Source organism: Hyaena hyaena, unplaced genomic scaffold (genome assembly GCF_003009895.1).
Source record: "Hyaena hyaena isolate Hyena2069 unplaced genomic scaffold, ASM300989v1 scaffold_23, whole genome shotgun sequence".
Classification (NCBI taxonomy): domain Eukaryota; kingdom Metazoa; phylum Chordata; class Mammalia; order Carnivora; family Hyaenidae; genus Hyaena; species Hyaena hyaena.
The window spans coordinates 3385787-3410279 of NW_024080655.1; the positions used below are offsets into that span (position 1 = coordinate 3385787).

General features: G+C 52.2%; 1 protein-coding gene across 2 annotated transcripts in view; it reads right to left on the reverse strand.

Moving 5' to 3' along the window:
* Window positions 1-24493, reverse strand: part of TSPAN18 (tetraspanin 18) — a 167781-nt gene that overhangs the window by 115905 nt on the left and 27383 nt on the right. For both annotated transcript variants that reach the window (XM_039226940.1, XM_039226941.1), the window contains exon 2: window positions 20698-20776. The gene's annotated coding sequence lies outside the window, so the exon portion shown is untranslated. The remainder of the gene's footprint in view (window positions 1-20697; window positions 20777-24493) is intronic.

Genomic DNA, 24493 nt, shown 5'->3' on the forward strand with positions numbered 1-24493 from the left:
GACCAACTAAAAGTGTTAACAGTATTTTAAACAAAAGGGGCGCCTGGGTGGCTCAGTCTGTTAAGCCTCCGACTTCAGCTCAGGTCATGATCTCACAGTTCATGAGTTCGAGCACCGTGTCGGGCTCTGTGCTGACAGCTCAGAGCCTGGAGCCTGCTTCAGATTCTGCATCTCCCTCTCTATCTGCCCCTCCCCTGCTAGCACTCTGTCTCTGTCTCTCTCAAAAATGAATAAACATTACAAATATTAAAAACAAACATCAGCCACCCATCCACCTCTTGGTTCCCACAGGCCCTTGCAACCCCAGCATCTGGAGCTGCATCAACGAAACCCTTACCCCCGCCCCCGTGCAAGCAGGTGAGGCCGGGAAGGGTCTCTACGTGGACTCCAGTGGCGGCGGGCCGGCCTCCAGCAAGGTCCACCATGCAAACACCTGCGGTTTCCCAAGCCTTCACTTGGCTTCCCGGCCTCTTTGCCACAGATGGCTCGGCTGGCTGGGGCCTCCGGCGCTGCCACACCTGACTAAGCCACCAGTTCCTGGCTGCTGTTACCGCCCTTTGCACAAACCCCTAGAGCATCACATTTTCTCAGTGTGTGTGATAAGCCAGCCCTCTGTCAACCGCTTTCACTTAAAGGGACAGAAGGAATAGACTGACCGGCCATCCCTACAAAGTAAGCATTCCACAGACAGGCTCGAGGGCCCGCAGGTACTTTGAGCCTCTTCACCAACGTCCCCACCCTCATGCCAGCCCCAGGAAGCTGGCGGGTTGCAGGATTTATTCCACCCCATCCTGCCCCTGTCCGAGGGGTTTTAATGATGGACACAGAAGTCCCCAAGCAGGTGCTTGCGGCTGCCATCCACGGGGCTAAGTGCTCTTCCGGAGAGAGAAGCCCCCTGATCCCCATTTTACAAGCAGGGAATTAAAGCTCAGAAATGACATGACACAATCAAGGCCACACCACTTGCCACTTGGCGGGAACTGGATTCCAGAGCTTCTGGTTACAAAATCAAGCCATGTCACATCATGTCATTTTTCTCCTTAACAAATGACGGACTCATGAGAGAAATACCTGGCTTGCTGCTATCAGTATGTGCTGGAATGAATGAATGAATGAGTGGATGGGTAGATGGATGGACACATAGATGAGTCAGGAGGAGTCAGGAAACACACCCGCTTATGAGGGCATTTGCACCGGGCCCAAGATTATTCCCCGACTCAACCTTGCCACTCTCCCGGGAGCCCTTGCTGGGCTCAGCATCCGGGTAAAGGGCTCCCCAATAACCCAGAGTTCTGTAGGCCTAGAGGTGAAAAACAAGCAAGACCATCCAAAAGTCGGGTTGCAGCCCCTGTGTGTATGTGTGTGTGTGGTGAAGGGGGCGGGGGAGAGGCAGGGAGGACATGACGGGGGTGGGGGAACTGCAGGAAGGAAGGAGTGTGCACAGGCAAGGACATGTGGGTGCTAAGTGGGAGCAGGGGTGCGTGTGTGGGGGAGGTGTGTGCAGGGGTGTGACGGTGCTGCCCGGACGGGCGTGAGCAGGAGTGTGGGTGGGTATGCGGGTCAGCAGGTGCATGGGAAGGTGAGCACGAAGGCCTCGGGTGCGGGAGGCGTGCGTGTGCCCTTTGAAGCTCTTGAAGGCGGTCTGGGTCTTCACAAGGCAGGGCCCGTTCACTCCTTCAGGGGCCTAATTTTAGCCACAGCCCTGATCCCAAAGGCTCCTGGCCTAGGAAGGTCACTGCCCCCCATTAACCCTTCTCAGGGTCTGACCCGGCTGGCTTGCCCCTTCCCTCCTGCCCACAGCAAGTCAAAGAGGAGCCCTCACCAAATACAAAAGAGCACAGTGCTTTGCTGAGGACTGCCAGGCCCGAGGAGGCTCCGGACAGTTCTGAAGTTTCTGCTCTTTCCTTGGCCCCGTTTCAGAATCCTGGGGGGAAAGGGCTGGTCTTACCTCACGTGAGCTGGGGTAAACTGAGGATATAGGCCACAGGGACACGGAGGTAGTGGGGAGGAACACAGGACACTAGAAGCAAAGCGAGCACAAAGAGGCTTCTCTCTGCTGAGAAGCGCCCAGGGGTCGGTCCTGAGGCGGGCTCCCGGGATGGGCACATGCGGCAAGGCCCACAGTGGCCCGACCAGGTCCTCCCTTGGCTGAGAAGGACCTGGAGCCTGGACTGAGCCCCTCACTGCACAGGCTGGACCTGATGGCATCTGGCCGACCTCTGCAAGGATGTCTGCTGTGTGGGCCCAGGGACCCAAGTGCCCTCTGGCCACTGCCATCTGTCTGGACAGTCAAGGCCAGCCCTGCCTTGGTCAGGCTGACCTCAGCGGTGAAGGTTCTGAGAACCACAGGCCACAGGACCGAGGGAGACTCTCAGCTGCCTGGTTCGCCAGTACACTCCTAGGAATATATGTCTAGTGGATTCCTAGGAGGTGCACAATGATGCTTCGCGCAAGAGAGTGGACACAGGAGAGGATTGACAAACGCTGGGCGGCTGGCACGGAAAATGTCCTCAGGGATCAAGTGGGCCATCCCTCTCCCCACTCCACAGGTGGGAAAGCTGAGGCCTGGAGCAGAAGAGCTGTGATTTCTTCATCACAGGCGCCCTGCCGAGGCTGCCCTGAGGCCCGGCCCCCCGCCGCAAGGCCCCCACTGCCCTTCGGTGGTAGCACCCACCTCGCTTGGTTCTGGGGTCCCACGAAGGAGCCCCGGTTGATCGGTGACGTCTGCCATGGAAAGGGGACGGAGAAGAGACTGTGTCTGCCTCACCGTCGCTTCTCCTGGCCTCAAACAAAGAGATGAGGGAGAGAGTCCCCTCTCTCTGTAATTTTGCCCACTCAACCCCTCACCACAGGAGGCTTGTGAGCCCAGCTAGCTGTGGGAAGTGGTCGACCCTGGGATCTCTTCTGTCTTTGGTGCCCTCCCTCCCCTTCTCAAAAACAGAAATTATATGGCCCAGCCCACAGTGCTAGCTCCTCCTCCTCCTCCCACAGTGCTCAGCGCTAGCCCACCAGAAGACTCCATGCCCCCAGCAGGTCCCCTGGGTCACACCTCCTCGGCTTGGTGCTCCTCCCTCTGCTTGGGCTACTGTTTCTGCCTGCGGGGGACAAATTCCTGAGGCCTCAGGACGAGTGGCAGTCCCTCTGCCCAGCATTCCCCGGAGTCCTCCAGGGAGCCCATCCTGCACCACGACCCAGCCCCCTGCAGGTCTTAAGAGGCTGGTTATTCCAGCAGAGAGCTCTACTCTTCTCTGACCACACACCCCCTTCGCGGGGGAGACACGGTGCTCACCCCCAGCACCTGAACCGGGGCTCGAATCCAGTAGGTGCTCAATAAATGCATGGTGGATTCCACGGACACCTTTACCCAGCCTCCTCTTCTGGAGCTGACAGAAAAACCACAGGGAGTTGCAAGAAAGAAAAGAGAGGGATGTGGGACGCAGGCAGCGGGGAACCGCAGCGCGATCTGCTCGCAGTGGCAGAGAGAGAATGAATTCATTTCCTCTCTGTAGGTAATGTGCCTGTAAATATTCACAAACCACGCAAGTTCTCCTAGGCTTCCCATTAAAGATAAATGCATAAATAAACCAGGCTCCCCAGGGGCTCTGCGCACAGGCTGTTGTTCTTGTGCTAGAATAGCAGGGTGACTATTTGGCTGCCCCTCCCCCGCACACGGCGGTCCAGAGGGGGTCCAGAAGTGGATGACCCAGAGAGGAAGCGCGCAGCTCAGCAGGGGTGGGGCTGGTCGCTCCAGAATGGAAGCAGCTTTGCCTGCGAGACCTGGGGTTTGCGGATCCAGCAGCCCGGAGGCCCAGACAGGTGGCCGCACTGGCCACACAGGGTTTGGCTTGACAAAGCGCTCTCCGCATTCCCCCACCCTGACACCCAAACGCCCCAGAGGTCTCACACACACGGAGGCCTCTGGGCACACGGAGGCCTCTGGGCTCCAAGTGGATCCCTTGCTAAGGAGAAGACAAATGCCTCCTTGAAATGCTAGAAATGTCTGACATACGGACAGGGAGCCCAGAAGGTCCTAGACAGATAGGCTACTCGAGGGCCAGCGTCCCCTGAGCAGGGGTCCCTGTCAGGGATGAAGTCAGCTGTCCAACAGCCAGGGCCCCTCATAAATTGCCCACAGCCCCCTCTCAGCATCTTTTCTGAGCCCCTGGGGAAGGGTAAATGGCCAGACGGTGGCAGGAAGCAGACTCAAGGTGTGTGTGTGTGTGTGCGCGCGCGCGCGCGCGCGCGTGTGTGTGTGCAGGTTGGCCGGGTCATGGAGGTGTCTCCTTCCTCAACGGACAGTGCAAACTCCTGCGGCCCAAAGCCCAGTCCTGTGAACATTCCCAGGCAATGAGCCAAACCCAGGAAAGCTTGGCTAATCTGCACTCACCTAACCAAGGCCTAGAATGGCAGTGGCAACCCTTTGCACAGCACTGGCCTGAGGGATGGGCTCTTTTGCTTTTAATCCTCATGGCAGCCCTAGGAGGCACTATGATGATCCCCATTTTACAGATGGGAAAATGGAGGTCCAGAAATATCATCTCCCAGGGAATGGGGGTGGAGGCAGGACTCACACCTGACATTCCGGCCCTGGGGTCTGTATATAAAACCACCAGTGCACGGAGGAGGGGGGTCATCAAAGTGGAAAGAAGCCGGGTGCAGGATCTCAGGACCAGGGTGTGTTTGATATTTTGAGAGGAGATAATTTTATGAGCCATTAAAAAAACAATATATATATATATGTATAGGTATGTGCATATATATATATGTATGTACGTGTATACATATACGTATATGTGTGTGTGCGTGTGTGTATATATAAAAGTGCCCTGGTGTGCAGCCCACCCACATCATTACTTCACTCAATCTCAAAAACAGCTCTGCAAGGAAAGCTTATTATGCCCACTTCAGAGATGAAGAAACTGAGGCTCCTGAAGTTTGTCTTCTTCCAGGTCAGTATTCGAATCTGGGCCTACTCATCCCAGCCACTTCTGCTGACTTCAAGACGGGCTCCTCCACTATCTGGAGTGACTTGGACCGAGCCCTTCACCTGGCGGACCTCAACTTCCACATCTATAAAATGGTGCCTTCCTGAGCCGCGGTCCCCCACCCCAGCCCCGGCGGCCAGGAAGAGAGGGAGATGGCAGCGAAAGCAAAGGGCCAGAGCACGCAGTCACACGTCAGGCTCAGGGGCCCAAGCACCGGCCACATGTCGAGGATTGACATTTACACCAGTGCATCCCGACTCCCCACAGGAGGTTCTGCCAGCAGAGAGATTCAATTACGGTCATTATGGTGCACTTAGGGGAACCAGGGCGCAGCCTAATACATTTTAGAAAGATTTGCAACAACAGAGGTTGAATCAAAGCGAGTTTTCTACTTAACCCTCAGTTAAACAGAAAATCCATTTAACCACAAGGCAACACTGCCTTTCCACTCTGCAGTCAGTGGCTTTGCGTTTTAGACTGTCTGCCATTTAGATTTATATCTTTATCACCCTTAAGCTGCCTTAGAATAAAAAATAAGTTCAACGATGGAGAGAAAGATGCCATAAGCCTCTGTGGGTTTGCAGCCCTGGGTCCACACCCTCGACCCCATTTGCTCCCTCAGATGAGGCAAGGGGAAGGAAATGCACATACTCGGCACTGGTGAAGACACTGGTAGACCACCACCCCCCCTCTTCACCCCCTATGGAGGGCAAACCGAACATCTGCAGTCATTGGAAGCTTCCAGAAAAGAGGCAGGGGAAGGGATGTTCTTAGGATGAATGATAGGGGCTGGATTCCTCGAGCTCCCAGTGTGCTAAGCCACAGAGCAATGGCGGCCGGAGTTGGCCAGAAGGCGTGCTCGAGAGACGGGACAGATTCAAGCTTCTTTTCCTTGAAATGGGGAGGAAAATGTATCAGCCAGACAGTCCTGCCTGTACCAAAGGAAGCAGCACTGACTCCATCCACACCAACATGCTCCGGGTACAGAGTTAGCAGATAGAATACGGGGCGTTCCGTTAAGCTTGAATTTCACGTAAACAGCAAGTCATTTTTGTAGCTTATGCCCCAAATATTACAAGGGGCTCATACCGATGGCACACACTTAAACCAAAAAATTCCTTATTGTCCACTGGAAATTCGAATTAACTGGGCAGCCTGTTGCTTCACTGGCCAGACCCAGGGACCTTGTACAGGAGACGCGCAGCTGGCAGTGGACAGTGGGAGCGAGCCGGGGGCCACTGGCCCGGCGCTGCCCGGGGAGGGGTCCCCGTAGCTGTTGTGCAGGGGGGTCGATGGCGAGCGAAGAAAAGCAGGAAAGCCCGGCTAACCGGCTTTCTGGAGGCCCCTCTGCTGAACCAGGCCCTGAGTGTGAACAAAAGCAGGAAACAAATGGAGCCCTGGTCCCCGAGAGGGGGACTGGACGATTTCTCCTCCCTCGCTTCCCAAGCTCTGTCATGCTGTTGAATGTTTCGACAATAACAGCATGTGCATGTACACAAAGCGACTTTTCTTAGCTTTGAGAGTCATCAGGTGGATCGATAGGATTTCAAGCTCATTGAAGTCAAGGGTTGGGAATTTTTAAAAAAAACATTTCTTTAACATTTATTCATTTTTGAGAGATAGAGAGAGATAGAGGGTGAGTGGGGGAGGAGCCGAAAGAGAGGGGGAGACACAGAATCCGAAGCAGGCTCCAGGCTCTGAGCCATCAGCACAGAGCCCGACGGGGGGCTCTAACTCACGAACCGTGAAATCGTGACCTGAGCTGAAGTCGGACACTGAACCGACTGAGCCACCCAGGCGCCTCTAGGGCTGGGAGTTGTACATCTCTATATCGGAGTGGATGCTTAGTGAATGACAGAGGGAGGGGAAGAGGTGACGAGGGGGGGGAGGAGAAAAGGAGGATTTCTGAGGGCCCCGGGACCTCCCAGGCCAGAGGAGCCAGCTCTGCGGCCCGCAGGGCTCCTTGCCATCCCTCCTGGGTGGGGAGGCCTCTGCAGGGAGGGCCCGGGTGCTGCTTGGACAGCACAAAGCCCGGCCTCTGGTCTGGGGCCCCCCGTTCCCCAGCACGGGGACACACTGCAGCACACAGGGACAGGCCTGGGCACCTTCTGCACCCCCTGCCCTGCCCGGCTCTCTCTCATGGGACACACTCGCCCCTTGGTTCAAGTTCAGTTTAAACAGATGTTGTGTTCCTAAGAAGCCCTGTCTTTGAAGTCTAGGAGAAAATCTCAGCTCCAAAGGGACATTTCCTACCTAAAAGGCTCTCCAGGGAGTCTCGGAAGAAATAAAAACCTAAAGCCTCGGATTTTTATCTCTTGGTATTTATGAGATTTTTCATTAGAACGGCAGCCTCCACAAACTGCTCTGAGGAAGAGAAACGGAAGGAGGCAGGGGGGGCAGGGACCTCACTGAGCAAGGCCGGCCGTGTCCAGGAGGGATGCAGGCTCACACCCACCGGGCAGGCCGTCACTCCAAGGATGGAGCAGCCGCGGTACACAGGCGGTTCTCAGAATCCGGATGCCTTTCAGGAACGCCAGCCAAATACCTACGGACTCGCGTTCTGCCCCGGCGTATCTTGGGCACTTAGAAGGCCTGTCTGTCCCCCATCCCACCTGGATTCTATCGGTCGGTCACCCAGCAGGACCAGCCACAGCATGTCCTCCAAAGGACCTTCTGAGAATGTTCCGTCCCCTCCGCCTCTCCCCTCCCCCCACACACACCCAGCAACACCTTCTCTGGAAACATCTTCCCATCGGTGTGCCAAGGGTAGGGCAGGGGGAGGGCTGGGTGCAGGATGAACTGTGTGTAGGGGATTTAAGAACCAATGTAAAACCGACCAAGAGCTGGTCGTCCTGAATAATGTCCCTGATGCATCTGTCTGCCTTGGGGAAAAGGTCTTGGAGGCTCTAAACAATTGCTGTGCTCCTGCTGCGCCCCTTCTCTTTCCCAAGAAATGGGACTCATTACTTTTCATCCCCGTAACTTACTTTTTTACCTGGACATCTGTTCCTCTAAATCCCCTTCACCTATTTTGCCCATTCCCCCCATCCCTTCCCCTCCAGTAAACTCTAGTTTGTTTTCTGTACTTATGAGTCGTTTTCTGTTTTTGTTTGTTTATTTGTTCATTCCTTTGTTTTGTAGACTCTGCATATCAGAGAGATTATGTGGTGTTTGCTCTGACTTATTGCACTTAGCCTGATACCCCCTAGGTCCGTCCGTGTTGTTGCAGATGGCACGATCTCATTTTTTTAAAAATTTTTTTATGGTTTATTTATTTTTGAGACAGAGAGAGACAGAGCATGAGTGGGGGAGGGGCATAGAGAGAGGGAATCACAGAATATGAAGCAGGCTCTAGGCTCTGAGCTATCAGAACAGAGTCCGATGCGGGGCTCTAACCCACGAACCGCGAAATCATGACCTGAGCCGAAGTCGGACACTTAACCAACTGAGCCACCCAGGCACCCCTCAATCTCATTCTTTTTATGGCTGAGTAATATTCCATTGTGTATATGTGTATACACACACACACACACATACACACACACACACACACACACACCACATTTATACCACATCCTCTTTATCCATTCATCAGTCAGTGGACATTTAGGTTGCGTCCATATCTTGGCTATAGTAAATAATGCTGCAATAAACATAGACACATATGTCTTTTCAAGTTAGTGCCTGTTTTCTTTGGGTAAATACACAATAGTGAAACTACTGGATCATATGGTATTTCTATTAATAACTTTCTGAGGAACCTCCATACTGTTTCCCACAGTGGCTGCACCAGTCTGCAGTCCCAGCAACAGTGCACAAGGGTTCCCTTTTCCTCCACATCCCCATCTGTCCACTGGCCATCCGTATGTTTTCTTTGGAAAAATGCCTATTCAGGTCCTCTCCCCAGAATATTTGTTCTTCTGGTGTTCACTTTTATAAATTCTTTATACATTTTGGATATTAACCCTTTATCAAACTTACCAGTAAAACCTTGGTTTGCGAGCACAGTTTATTCCAGAAACATGCTTGTAATCCAAGGTGCTTGTATATCAAAGCAAATTTCAAGAACTATTGGCTCATTTGTGATCATGTGACATCCAACGTCGTGTACTACTCGAATTGCAAGACATCGCTCATTTGTCAAGTTAAAATTTATTATAAATGTCTGCTTGTCTTGCTGAACTCTCCCAGAACAAGTCACTTGCAATCCAAGGTTTTACTATACGTAATTTGCAGATATCTTTTCTCATTCAGTTGGTTGCCTTGTCATTTTACTGATTTTTTAAAAAAAAAATTTTTTTAATATTCATTTATTTTTGAGAGAAAGAGACAGAGCACAAGCAGGGAAGGACAGAGAGAGAGAGGGAGACACAGAATCCAGAGCAGGCTCCAGGCTCTGAGCTGTCAGCACAGAGCCCGATGCGGGGCTCAAACTCACGAGTCAAGAGATCATGACCTGAGCCAAAGTCAGACGCTCAACTGACTGAGCCACCCAGGCACCCCTTATTGATGGTTTTCATATAGTCCCAATAGTCTATGTTTGTTTGTTTGTTTTTCCCTGCCTGAGGAGACGTATCCATAGAAATGTTGGTAAGGCTGCTATCAGAGAGATCACGGCCTATGTTTTCTTCTAGTTTTATGATTTCAGGTCTCACATTTAGGTCTCTAATCCATTTTGAGTTTATTTTTGTGTGTGGCATAAGAAAGTGGTCCAGTTTCATTCTTTTGCACATAATGGCTCAGTTTTCCCAGCACTATTTATTGAAGAAACTGTCTTTTCTCCATTGTATATTCTTGCCTCCTTTGTCATAGATTAATTGACCACACCAGTGTGGGTTTATTTTTGGGCTCTCTATTCTGTTCCATCGAACTATTTGTCTATTTTGGTGCCAGTACCATACTTCTTTGATTATGGTTTTAAAGTATATCTTGAAATCTGGGATTATGATACCTCCAGTTTGTTCTTTCTTAAGAGTTCTTTGGCAGTTTGGGGTCTTTTGTGGTCCCACACAAATTTTAGAATGATTTGTTCTAATTCTGTGAAAAATACTGTTGGTATTTTGACATAGGTTGCATTAAATCTGTAGAGTGCCTTGGGTAGTATGGACATTTTAACAATAGTAATTCTACCAATCCATGAGCATGGTATATCTTTCCATTTGTTTCTGTCACCTTCAATATCTTTCATCAGTGTCTCAGGTGAGTTCACATCTCCAGCCCTTATGCCACTAGATTTTCTCACAAGTAAATAGGAGGTTTGAGCTAAGCAATGATAGTGTAGTGATTGTAAGGATGAAGACACAGAAATTGGATTATTGTAAACACTGCCATCTCAATGGCCACAAGCCATTCTTTAAACTGTGTGGAGTTCACTTTTTTGGAACTTTCCTCAAGTATTTCTTTTTTCAAAATATCTATTAATGTAATTAAAAAGTATGAACCCACTACTTTTTCCTTTTTGTGGGCTGTAATGTTTGTCAGCTGGCTTGGTTATATATATGCAGTTCTCTGAAAGGTAAGTCACTGTCTTCACTCTCTGCTTTTCTTATCTGGCCATTATTAGAATGGATTTTATTTCATCATTATTACCAAAAATAATTTTGATAGAGAAGGCAGGTATCAAAATGCCATATTCTTTGAAAGTCAGATAGCCTAGGTATGCCCTCCTGCACCTGTTATATTTTATGTTAGGCACTGACAGCTTTATACTGCTTTCCTTCGGAGCAGGCGCCCAGGGCCAGCTCTTGGAGCTGGCTTCTCTTCCTCATTCCATGCACTTAGCAGCTCACAACACACTCTGAAAATAAGATCTGTCCTTCCCGGCATCCAGGATGAGCCGCCCCTGGGCAGCTCCAGGTAGCCACCAGTGGGCACCTTCCTCAGGACTCCAAAGACCCTGCATCCCCTATCATCTTCTCCATCTAAACTCCCTAGATGATCTCCTGAAGGCCTAGGGTTTGAAATACTCTCTATAAACTGTGGCTTCCAAATTCATTTCTCTGACCCTGACCTCCCCCTGAACTCCAGGTTTGTACCTCCATCCACTTCTTGTCACCTCCATTTGGATGGCCAATAAATGTGTCAACTTAAAATGCCCCAAAACACAGTTAAGTTTCCGACTTCGGCTCAGGTCATGATCTCACAGTTCGTGGGTTTGAGCCCCGCGTCAGTCTCTGTGCTGACAGCCAGCTCAGAGCCTGAAGCCTGTTTCAGATTCTGTAGATCCCTCTCTCTCTGACCCTCCCCTGCTCATGCTGTCTCTCTCTCAGAAATAAAGTTTAAAAAAAATGCCCCAAAACAGAACTCAGCATGTTTCCCTCCCTGTCCACCAAAGCCTAGCCCAGCCAGGCTCCCGTCTACAGACACTAACTCCCTGGTCATCCTTAACTCTTTCCCCACCCCATCCAACCCATCAGTGACTCTGTCAGCTCTACTTTTTTGTCAGTGTTTATTTATTTTTTTGAGAGACACAGAGACAGAGTGCAAGCAGGGGAGGGGCAGAGACAGGGCACACAGACTCTGAAGCAGGCTTCAGGCTCTGAGCTGTCAGTACAGAGCCTGACCCAAGGCTCAAACTCGTAAGCTGTGAGATCATGACCTGAGCCAAAGTCAGACGCTTAGCCGACTGAGCCACCCAAGCGCCCCAGCTCTACTTTCAAAATAGATCCTGAATGTTTGGGCTTCTCAGCACCTCCACCACCATCCTGTCTTTCCAGACCCCTTCATCTTATGCCTGGATTCTGACACCAGACACCAGCCCCCATGCTGGTCTCCCTGTCCCCACAGCCAGTTCTCTACCCAGCAGCCAGAGTGGTCCTGGTAACGTGTAAATTTCATCCCGTCTCTTCCGTGCTCACTGGCTTCCATCACACTTAGAATCAAAATCCAAAGGCCTCACCCTGGCTGGCAGCTCCTCTCCTTCCATGCCACCCTCCCTCTAGCACCCTGGCTTCCTTGCTGACACTCCCACACACCAGCCAGCCACCTGCCTAATGGCCCTTAATTTTGCTGTTCCCTTCACCAGGAAGGCTCTTCCCCCAGACGAAGTCAAGGCTTCACTGCCTTCAGGTCTCTGCTCAAATGAAATCTGATCACAAAGGCCTTCCTAGTGCCCCTTATCCAAAACGGCAGACCCTTGGCCACTCCCTGTCCCTTCCTGCACCTCATACTGCCTGACAGTCAGTCTTGGTCTCTCTCTCTCTCTCTCTCTCTCTCCTCAAATGGCAAACAAGCTTCATGAGGGCAGAGACTTTGCTGCTGTGTTCACAACAATGTTCCCAGCACGTGGAGCAGGGCCTGGTACACAATAGGGGCTCAACACAGACTTGTTCTGAAGAGCCAAAAATTAAGTCCTCCATTAAGAGAAACCTCGAGCTGCACGTAGCCCCAATCCCAGTCCCAATCTCAGACTGTTCAAGGCTAAAGCCATCCTCGGACCGCCCTCAGTTCAGCTAATCAAAAAACATTCCTATGGTCTGAGTCAAGGCTGGGAACTGAAGATACAAACTAGCCAATTTCTCACCACTTGCCTGAACCCCACGTGGGCCCTTTGAACTCACCTCACAATTGGTCATTTTCAAAGGATTCTCAAAAGTCATGATTGGGTCCCACCAAAAGTAATGAACACCTCACAGATACTGAATGGTCAAAGCTGTAATTGTAATTAGTGCTTATGTGATGATGCTACATGTACTGTAACACCCCCATCCCTTACTCCTTAAAAACCCTGTTCACTATTGTTCTTTGCTTCATCTTGCTGCCACGACACCGGTAGGCAGATGAGCCCCTGCTCGAGCTTGTAATAAAGACCCTTTTGTATTTGCATCGGTGTCGGCTCCTTGGAGGTCTCTAGGAACTCGCGAATTGGACACAACAGTTCAATCAATGAATGTGGGCTCACATTTGACATTTGCCATCAAACTAACTCTGGGCCAAGTATTATTGTCACCATACCCATTCTACAGATATGGAAACTGAGAATCCGAGAACAGACAGAATTTACCTCACAATCTCTGAGACGGTGGTAGATCCACCACCAAAACATGGGCTCCACCGAACAGGAAATCAATAAAGAAAATAAACAAAACCAAGGGCTGGTTCTCTGAGAAGATGGATAAAATTGACAAGCCTCTGGCCAGGCTGACTAAGAAAGAAAGGGAGAGGACACAAATTGTAAAACTGTGGAAGAGGGGACATCATCCTAGTTCCCACGATCATCAGATGAGTAAGAAAAGAATACAACTGATAATTCAAGGTCCACAAAATAGGTAACTTACATGAAATAGATCAAGTCCTAGAAAGATACAACCTGTCCAAACTCTTTGAAGAACAGGCAACCTACATAGGCCTGTATCTATTAAATAAGTGAATCAATAATTAATAACTTTTCAACACAGAACACGGGCCACATGCATTCACTGATGAATTCCACCAAACATAGGAGGAAGACAGTGTACCAATCGTCAACAGTTTCTTTCAGAAGATAAAAGCAGACAGAAGGCATTCTAACTCATTCTACGAAGCTGGCAGTAACCTAACACCAAAACCAGACAAAGAAAAGAAATCTACATGCAGATGCTTAGAGCAGCTTTTACTCACAATTGCCAAAGCTCAGAAGCAGCCAAATGTCTCAAGGAGGTGAACAGATGGATAAACTCAGGTACATCCAGATACTGAAATACTATTCAGCGTTAAAAAGGAAATTCTGACACCTGCTATGCCATGGGTGAGCACTGAAGACATTGTGCGATGTGAAGTAAGCCCGTGACACACACAGACACACTAACCCCAAAATAAGCCCAAAACAAAGGCTGCATGATTCCATTTACATAAGGTACTCAGAGGAGTCAAACTCCCAGAGACAGAGAGAAGAATGGGCGAGCAAGGGGCTGAGAGCAGCGGCGAAGGGGGGTTAGTACCGAATGGGTACAGGTTTCAGCACCGCAAGACGAAGAGATTTCAGGGGTGGACGGGGCGGAGGGGCGGGGTGGGACAGCCGCACAACAGCGTGAATGTATTTAATACCACTGCAGTGCACACCACAAAATGGTCAAAACAGTACACTTTACGTTATGTATATTTACCAAAATGAGAAAAATGGGGGCGGAAACGAGCTACCAAGTCACAAGAAGACAGGGAGGACGCCTACACGAGTATTTGGGAGTGAAAAAAGCCAATCTGAAAAGGTGACCTCTTGTATGATTCCATCTGTAGAACCTTCTGGAAAAGGCAAAACTATGGCGCCAGCAAAGAGAGCAGTGGCTTCGTGGGGAAGGAAGGATGAACTGGCAGAGCCCGGAGGACTTGCAGGGCAGTGACGCCAGTCCGTGTGATAGATACCGCAGTGGGGGGTACGTGTCGTTACACGTTTGTCCAAACCCACGGAATGAATGTGCGGCAGCAGCAGGGAGCTGTAAGGAGAGCTACGGGCTCTGGGTGATGATAATGTGTCAGCACGGGTTCACTGATGTAATATGGGTAGCACCGTGGGGCGGGGCTGTCAGTAGCGGGGAGGTTGCGAAGATAGGGGGTATGAGAACTGTCTGTGCTTTCCCTCGGTTTTGCTGTGAACCTCAAACTGCCCTGGAAAATAAAGTCTATTAAAAAAGAAAAAAAAAAAGGTTTCAGAGTCCAGAGTGCAATCTCCTTCCTCCATCCCACAGCACCTTTCTTTTATAACATAACCCTGCCCCTTCCCCCACAACGGGGACCCCTTGGCGGACCCCAACGCACAGGGGATGGCGTCATTCATTTCTTCTCGCACAGGCAGCTCTGTCTGCACAGGCCACTGAGCCTCTCCCAGCTAACAGAGCAGCACTGGCAGCCGATTTGGGCTTTCCCCTTTATTTTTAGGCTACAGATTAAAATGTGTCATTTCAAACACTTTTAACTCATAAGAGGCAGCTGGGCACAGCAGACCAGGCGAATCTCTAACACCGTAGCTGTGTGACCTTGGGCAAGTCACTTGCTCCAGGGCTGACATGCATTTGAAAATGGTGCCCCTACTTCCTCTTTACCACACCTGGCTATTTGAAAGTGCTTCAGTTGTGATTCACAGTGTGAACTTCTGTCAATAAAAAAAATACACAAATCTCCTTAAAGGGCATGTCCTGTCGGGGACATGAAGCATCTCCCAGGGAAAAGCTCCCTGGCTTTGCCTCCTCTCAGGGACGAGGGTGTGTGCGGCCCGGGGATGAACCTCCCTGTGTAAATCTAAAACAACATGAAAAAGAAAGGAAGGAAAAGGTTGGGGATGGAAAGTTTCCAAGAGTGCAGAAAGAGACCAGGGTGCTGTTGTCAGTCACATGTGGACACAGGGCTGGCCTGAGGCCAGAAAGTCCTGGCAGACATTGGGCTGAGTGAGCAGGAAGCTGGGGTGGTGAGAACCTGTCATCCTGTCCCCTCACATCCGTGGCCCAGCCAGAGAGTGAGGGGGAAGCCAGGAGGGAGAAGAGGCGCGGGGGCCCCATCCTGGACTGGGACTCAAGGCTTGCATGAGCGGCGGGGGTCCGACGGGACAGGTAATGATACCAGCCTTTCTGGAATGTGGACTCCTTCCTGGGTGGTGGGCTGCATACCTGATAGCCATCGTCTTGTTTGATCTTGACCATGGAGCCCGCAATTACAATGGCTGTCTTCACATCGTAGGAGAGTAATAGAGTTCATCTGCCCAAGACAATAGGTAGCTAACAATAGCTCTGAAGTTCATCTACTGCCAAAGCTATGCTCTCCCTCCGGCATTAAACTGCACCATGATTTATCAACACCAGATGGAAAATGTGATGTATACATCAAGAGCGAATCTCTTTTCTACCTGGTCAATGAAAAGACAGGAGCTTCAATCCAGGTGGGATGCGGAAATCATTGGACCCCATGCCATCTCTGCTGCAGGAAAAGAAATAAAAGGGCTGGACTCAGGGAGGTGAGGGCGCTGCCTACCTTGGGTGGACTCAGAACACGGCCCGAGCTCTGGCCTTGAACTGTGCCAAGTTCGGGCTAGAGGCCCTGAGGACGGTCAAGAGAAGAGGAAGCCACGAGTGCACTGAGACCTGCATCCTCAGAGTGAGGCAGAGGCAGCTACGGCCTCCCGGCAGCAGAAGGAAGGTGTGACGTGGGACACATGTGTGACGTGGGACACGGTGACGTGGGACAGCAGCCTGGAGGGAAGGGGGTGAAGCTTCCTCTCTGCAGGCCCACAGAGCAGACGTGGGGCAAGCAGATGGAGGGTACGAGAAAACACATTCCCGCTCTGCAGAGGACGCCGCTCCCACCCATCGCAGCCGGCCCAGGGCAGCCCGAGGCCACCAAGGCCGCCCTGGAGGCTGTGTGCCCACCTCCCCGGGGCCAGCAGGGCAGATACTCAGGACCGCTTGGTAGGAACGCTAGCGTGGAGACTGTGCCAGGCACTGAGGTGCCTGTAAGCCCCTGCTAGCCATTGCAGAGCTGACCTGCAGACCCTCGCTCACGGCAGGGGACACTGACCCTCCTTATAGAGGGTTCGTGTGGACAAGCAACCTGCCCAAGGTCACAGTGGAGCAGAGCTCTGACTAGGACCCAGATCTTCCCCCCAAATCACCCTGTGGGTCCAGAGGGGGCTAACAGAGCTCACCCGGACCACTTGGGAAGTTCTCTTAGTAACTTCTCTCAATTCCATCATGACCTCTTTCCCCCCTGATAACCATGGCTCTGCTTCCAGACCACATCCTCACCACCCCCCACTGCCCTACCTCATTCTGCCAGCCTCCGGCCTCCCTAACTGCGCCTCATCTTCCTCTAAAAACTAGGGACATTAGATATACGTTAGAATCACCAGGGCGCTTAGAACATACTATGACTTCTCTGAAAGTAGAAAGTACATAAATGTAGAGTAATCAGGTGCCCGGGTGGCTCAGTCAGTTAGGCATGCGATTCTTGGCCTCAGCTCAAGTCATGATCTCATGATTCGTGAGATCGAGTCCCGCGTCAGGCTCTGTGCTGACAGCCCAGAGCCTGCTTGGGGTTCCCTCTCTTCCATGCTCTCTGCCCCTCCTCCACTCATGCTCTTTCTCAAAATAAATAAATAAACTTAAAAAAAAAGTTACAGTCATCAAAACAGCATGGTACTGGCTCAAGGACAGATGCGGTGAGCAATGGAAGAGAACTGAGAGAAACAAACCCATAAATCTGCGGCAAAATGGTTTTCAAGAAGAGTGCAGAGACTATTCGATGGGGAAAGAATAATCATCTCAACAAGTGATACTGGGAAAACTGGATAATCACATGTCAAAGAATGGAGGTGCACCCCTACCTCACACTCTATCCCAGGGTTAACTCAAAATGGATCAGTGGTTAAGTGTCAGAGCTAAAACCATACAACCCCTAGAAGAAAACTCAGGGGTGAGTCTTCATGGCCTTTGGCATTGGATTTTTCGGTATGACACCAAAAGCACAGGCACCAAAGGAAAAGCAGATAAGCCGGAGCCCAGGCACAGGTTCCCCTGGGGAAGGCAGGCTTCTGTGACCCCCGGCCTGCCTCCTGCTTCCCGCTCTCGGATCGCAGCAGGAGGAAGGTCCCCATGCTTCCTAGCAGTGGCCCTCGCTGGCTCGCTGTCCTGCTGCAGAGGCTGGCTGCGTGGATTAAAAACACGGCAGGCTTTGCGTTCTCCCTGAGCTCTGACCCCTGCGCGAGGCCGGGCGGAGAATGCAGGAGGACCACCATGGGCGCCCCGGGGAGATGCTGGGAGTCGCGCAGGGTGCCGCATGGGCGCTGTGAGTACCATTGCACGCGTGCTGGCATTAGCGCCTTGGGAAGCCATGGCAGTGCTGTGGGGGTGGCTGTAGACCTCTGTAGGTGTGCAAGGGTGCCGCGTGGGGTGCCTTTGGGGGCGCTGTGGGTGCTGCGGCCAACACGCCACGCTTGGGGCAGGAGCCCACGCTCAGGTCCTAATCTGACTGCTTTTAAGACTTGAAACCTGGAGCAATTTAAAACTCCTCTGCATCCCAGCTCCCCTCACCTATAGGAAGCTTGTGAATATCTGCCTCTCGGGGCACAGCAGGGATCGGCGATTATCTACAGAAAGGGTCCAGTAAATGTCACCGGGAGGGAAGTGTAAACCCAGGGAAAAAGGATCAGGAAGAACTGTTCACACCCAAGGTGGCCCCACACCCCAGGGTGTCAGAACAGAGAGCTGACACAAGCCAGGCCCCATTCTTGGCCCTTTTTTAGACCACGTGCAGAAAGAGGTATGTGTCTGCAGGGTAAGCTCGTTGTTTGGTCTCCAACACCCGGCTCTTCCATCCCCAGAGCCCAAGCCTCTTCAAAGGGGTCACCTTGGAAGGCCACAGCACCCCAGCGGGATTCTGCTGTTCAAAGCGAGCAGGGGCATCCCACTGGAAGTTTCCTGGGCATGCTATTTGCCCATTTTAAATTAAATTAAAACGGGCATGCTGTTTGCCCATTTTATAGATGAGAAAACTGAGACTCTGGAAGCAAAACCCCTCACCCTAAGTCAAACAGCTGCAGGAGAGCGGAGCTGGGACCCAGCCTCCGTCGGTCCAGCCCCAAGCCCCGCAGACACTTCTCACGGCAGCACACGCCTGTCTGCTCGTCGCTTATGGCCATCTTCCTATTTTCCCTGTGACTCTGCAACGTGTGTCTGTTTCCCAGCAAACAAAGGGGGGCAAAGCTAAATCGCTCTGCTCCCTTGCACACTTCCTGCAGGCAAACCAAGAACAAAAGCACCCTCGCTGCTTTTCTCTGTACTTAAAGAGATTCTTTCCTCTCATACGCGGAGCCCCACGGCTTCCCCTGATGGAGAAACACCCCTAGCAGAAAGGTCCTGGGGAAGTTAAGCTTTTTTCCAACTCGCTTCAGCGCCTTCTCCTGATTAAGAAAAGCAGGCGGGGATCCTGGCTGTGAGATAAGGCAATGGTTTCCTGTGGCGGGGGGGGTGGGGGCTGCTGCCAGGAGGCCCACAGCTGAGATTATGGTCCAGGCAGCTGGCAGGACGGGGTGAGCCGCAAGCAAGGCACACGGGACTCCCGCTCCTCCACCTGGCCTCACTTTATCTGCCTCTGGGAGCCAGCCGCCCGGCCTTGGATTCCGGCCTGAAACACCCCGGCCAGCCGGCGACTCGCTCCAGAAGTGATCCAATGAGCTCAGGCACCAGGGGAGTGTCAGATCAGGGACTAGGAAAGTGGCCGAGGACTTCCCAACCTCAGCACCCAAGGCAGCTGGAATTGCAAACGCCAGGCCACGGCTGCTGCATGCAGCATCCAAAGTGTGCTGCAGCTTCCGGGTGCCATGCAGGGGGAAGGGTGTGTAGGGGAGGTTTCTGTGCCTCCCTCATCTTGTCTTCTCCCCAGAACCACCCCAGCAATAGACGTTATGCTCCCAAAAATCCAAGAACCAGGACCTGCAGAGATTTCATGATGTGCCCCAAGTTTAAAAGCAAAAAAAAAAAAAAAAAAAAACCTAGGCTAAGGAAAGCAATCATGCTTATGTCCTTTCAAGAAATGTAATTTCCAGAGGTGATCTGACTTAAGGGATTTTGTTAACCTTAAGATTCAAGTCACAGAGTCACTCAAAGGAAAACATGCAAGAATTGTATGTTGAAGTGTATTCAAAGAGGGCTTCAAATCTCAGCCATAGCTCGCTCGCTGCTGTGTGACTTTGAGCAAGTCACTTAGCGTCTCTGAGGCCCAGTTCTCTCCTCTCTGAGAAGGAAGTGAGCTTAGTGCCGAGACCACAGAGCCACTGAGAGGACTGAATGCCGGTGCCGAGCGCAGCGCCTGGCAGTGTCTCAGTCAGTGTCTGTTGGGCCGACGCTTCAGATCAGCCGGGGCCCAAACTCAATCCATTTGCGCCTCAGGCTCTGTGGTCTTTCCACTGAGGGTCTGAGGCATCCTTTGGCCAAGACTGGCAGTCAGACCTCCTCGGAGCTTCCCAATGCCCTTCCTCCCCACGGCCTTCCCAACCCCCAACTCCCTCTCTGCCTCCCTGCTGCCTCACCACACCCATCACTTCCTCGGCTGCACCTCTGGGCTGGGAGCCTCAGAAACTGAGGCCATGAGGGCTGGAACAGAGTTCTGCCCATTTTACTGGCGAGAAAACGAGGCCCCATGAAAGAAATGGCTTATAAGGACTCTTGAGGCACAATGGCGGCACAGACTGGCCCAGAGGACAGATGTCCTGACTCTTCATTCAGGAACCTTCCATGAGGCTGCCTGGCCGGTCAGCAGTTCTGGGACAGCGGGCAGCCCAAGAAGCTCCCAGAAACCAGGAAACGGACCAAGACCCTTTCATTCTCAGCTCCCTCCTGGAAGGTGAAGTGTGCCCTAGAGTCCTGAGATGGATGGAGGGAATGAAGGAATCATCCTAGAAAGTTCTTCCTTCTCACAATCCCAGGACCACGGTGCCTCCCCTTGGAGGACTCACTGCCTCCCACGTTCCAGCCCTCACTTCCGGAGCCAACCCTGAGGAGCAACCACAGTGCGTGAGACCCCACCTCAGCACCCGCCTCTCTCCCCTCACGTGAGCTTCAGGTGTACTCCCCAACCCAGAAAAATCTCTGGGGTGGGGACAAGAGGGAAGCCACCCTTCGCTTGCCCTGTCCCCCAGCAGCAGCGGAAAGCTCTCTCACTTAGCAGGGGAGGGTTTGCGGGGTGGGAAGAGCAGAGAAGAGAAGATCAGGCCCGTATTACAAGAAGATGCCACCGTGTTGACAAACCATACCTCTTCCAGTTGGTGTCTGCTCCTTCCGGGAGGGTCAGGATTCTCTTGAGACCTCTCTCTGATGGCTTCAGGATAAAGTCTAGAAGAAGAGAGAGACGTAGTTTAAAAAGGCAGTGGCTCGTGGGGCATGTGGCTGCCGGGGGCGGCCTCGGGTCAGGTGTGCACCCTCCTTGGGGTTCCCGCTCTTGTCTGCAGGTGCAGAAGCCAGACGGGTATCTGCGGCCAGACAGACAGAACTGGGCCCACAGAGGCCTCCGGGTCAGCGTCCCCAGAGCCTACCGATGGGAGCCCATTCTCGGCACTCCAGACTGAGCCCAGGAGCCCGGACGGCGTGCCTGTGACGACAACACGTGTGCTAATCACGCGTCGCATCCCATGTCCTTGCTCCAGCTAGGACAGTCCTGGTGTGCTGTGGAAACTCCATTTTCCTCGGGCAGGGGAGGGAGAGAAAGGCTTTCTGAGTAATTTTAAAAATGTGAACGAAAATTAATCACTGCTTAATGAAGGCAGGCGTTTTTGGGGCACGGCGATACTTTCAAGATCTGGGAGCCACGGAGATACGTAAGAGGATAGGCCTCCGGGAGGAGAAGAAGACAGCTCAGCCCGCACGTGCAGCAGAGGCCCGGCCTCTCCCCCACGTCCTCTGTCAGCCTGACGCAGAGTCCCCGGGTCACGGGAGAAGGATCAGATTCGCCCATGTGCAGGCCACATACCTGCCAGCCAAGGCTGAGGCCAGTCCCCTGGGGGGGGGGGGGGGGGGGGGGGGGGGGGGGGGGGGCGGCTTGTTCACATGCACAGCTGAGAAACAAAGAGCAAAACTTACAGCAGAGACGGGATGGCCGAGTCCCCGACCCCCAAACCTCCCTCGAGGACCGGCCCGCACAGTGAAGGCCTGGTCAAATTTTGTGTTGTCTCGGCTGATGACGACAGCAATTCCGATCCCCTCTACAACCCCACAGCTCAGTATCCCCACTTTGGGGGGGAGCGCCATGAACCCAGAGGAGTCAGATAACGTGGCTAAGGTTGTAAGGGTAAAATGGAGCAGAGCCAGGACTAGAGGTCAGGTCCACGGGAGGTCAAAGCTGGCACCGTGGGAGAGGCATGGGCAGGAGAGCAGTGAGTCCTGGGTCTACTCCACAGGCCGCAGCTGCACACACGTGCCATGAGAGGATGAGGGTCCCAGATTCCCTGCGAACCAATGGGCAGCAGGGCATGGCCGGAGGATGGGACCTCATTTGGCTACCTTGGCCTCAGACGTCCACCCAGGCAGAGTCAGCCCAGGGAACCTCAGGTATCACGGACCAGATCAAGGCTACAATCGAAGGAATCCATGCTATGTATACATACATGTGCACATATACATGCACAGACACAGACATATGGGGGGGGATACGGAGGTATATGCACGTCATTTTCACTTGTAATGACGAAAGTGGAAGTTCTTCCTTATTCACCCATTGTACTTAACGGATGGATGGATTGCAAAACGTCTGTAACATGACCTTGTAGGCTTTACCCCATGTAATAGCAGGTGTGTGTGAGCACACGCCCATGGGGGCCCCCACGCAGACAGCGTGACTTTCTGCACAGCCAGGACCTTACCACCCGTGTTTTACACCCCAGGCCAGCAGTACTTCACATCTACCTAGGGCTCTGAGGATATCTAGATTTTCCCGAGTCTTCTTCACGGCTGCTCAGGGTCTCATAGCAGGTGCGGACCATAACTCGTGTACCTCCTCCACCTTCCATACGGAGGTACGTTTCCATTTCCAGCCGTTGCAAGCTTGTTGCCTGCCTGCTTCCATCGGTGTGGGAATGTTTGTGCAAGTCTACAGCCCGGATGCCCGGACATGGGGTTGCCAGGCAGGGGCTCTGCACGTCGCCACATTTTGAACAGATTCTAACAAACCGCCTTCCCCAAACATTGGATCAATTCCCCTCCACTCCAATAGCAGGGCAGAAAGAACTCCTTTTTTTTCTTTTTTTACTATTTTTTTTCAATCTCTACTCATTATTTTTGAGAGAGACAAAGAGAGAGAGAGACAGCATGAGCAGGGGAGGGGCAGAGAGAAGAAAAGACACAGAATCCAAAGCAGGCTCCAGGCTCTGAGCTGCCAGCACAGAGCCCAACGCGGGGCTTGAACTCAGGGACTGTGAGATCATTCCCTGAGCCGAAGTCGGACGCTTAACTGACTGAGCCACCCAGGAGCCCCAGAACTCCCTTTCCTGGAACCCAGCGTTCTTCTGCCTGTGGAGTTTCTTTTGCGATCACCTCCCAGGGCCCTGGGAGGCCAAGCACCCTGGACGAAGGGAGGAATTTATCTCCTGGCTCCCACAGATGGTCTCTGAGCCACTGCCTGGGGACGCGTCTGAGGAAGTCGTGCCCACCTGAGCCAGGAACTACATTTACAGGCTCAGAACTGATAATGAGCTTTTATGAGCTCTGGGGACCACAGGGAACGCGTATTAATGTCAAGCGTGCCCATCAGCCACGCAGCCTGGGTGAATGTCACACATTAACAAAATTAAAGGCTGCAGCCACTTCGGGAAGGAGCTGCGGGCGGCGTGTCAGGCGGCATGGGCACGGCCTGTCAATAATAAAATTACTTTCAAGGTTTTGCACTCCTGAGCCCGAAGCTGTCTCCTGTCTTCAATGGAATTCTGCCTTCCTGCAGGCTGAGCGGAGATTAGCTTATTACCAGTCTGCCAGCAAAGGCAAAACCCAGCACTAATCCTAATTCCCATTTAAGCAAATCTGCATTATGTGAAGGAAACCAGCTGGGCTCGGAATTTCTTCCCCCCCTTCCCCTGAGATCTCATTCCATCCCCCCCCCCCGCCCCGCTCCATGGGAGAGTTGGGGGGGCGGGTCACCACAGATGTCAGAGTGGGAGCCCTCTTGGGACAGAGGGAAAGAATCCCAGGGTTTAGGGCCAAGAGCGGGACGGGCCTGGGTGACAAGAGGCTGCGTTGACAGCTGGGATACGGTGCTTGCCGCTGACCTGGCTGCCTCAGGCTATGGGAAGAAAAAGCCACCACCCTCCCGGCCCCAGACTGGCTCTTACTTTGATCAAAGATGCTTGCAATCCTGAGTCCACTTCTGACTAGCTCTGTCACCTTGAGCATGTGACCACCCCACTTCAGGCCACAACTCCTCATCTGGAAACAGCTAATAACTGATCCCTCACACGATGTTGTGAGGATTACATGAGAAATGTACCCACAGGACACCAGGGATCCCGGCACCCACCACCCTATTTCTTGAATTAAGACTCATCAGGGAGTGTGGGTGGCTCAGTCCTTTAGCAAATGCTTAAGGTTTTTGGCTTAGATCTTAGACTTAGACTTAGACTTAGACTTAGACTTAGACCTTAGACTTAGACTTAGACTTAGACTTTGGCTCAGGTCGTGATCTCATGGTTCATGAGTTCAAGTCCCACATCGGGTGAGCTCAAGCCCCACTTCAGGTGAGCACGAGCCCTGCTTTGGGTGAGCCCAGCTTCTCTCTCTCTCTCCCTCCCTCCCTCCCTCTCTCTCTCTCTCTCCCCCCCTCATAGTATTCTCTCTCTGTCCCTTGCTCACTGGCACCCTCTCTCTCTCAAAAAAAGAGTTTCGGGCTATAATCACACCATTATTTTACTGCCTAATGTAGTTAATCATGACATGGCATTGTTCCTATGATGCATCCTAGTATCAGAGACCTTAAAATATAAACAATAAAATAAAATCCATGAAATATAGGAAGAGCTCAATCAAGGGCCGCAAATGTGATACTACTCGCCAAGTGCTCCCATTGTC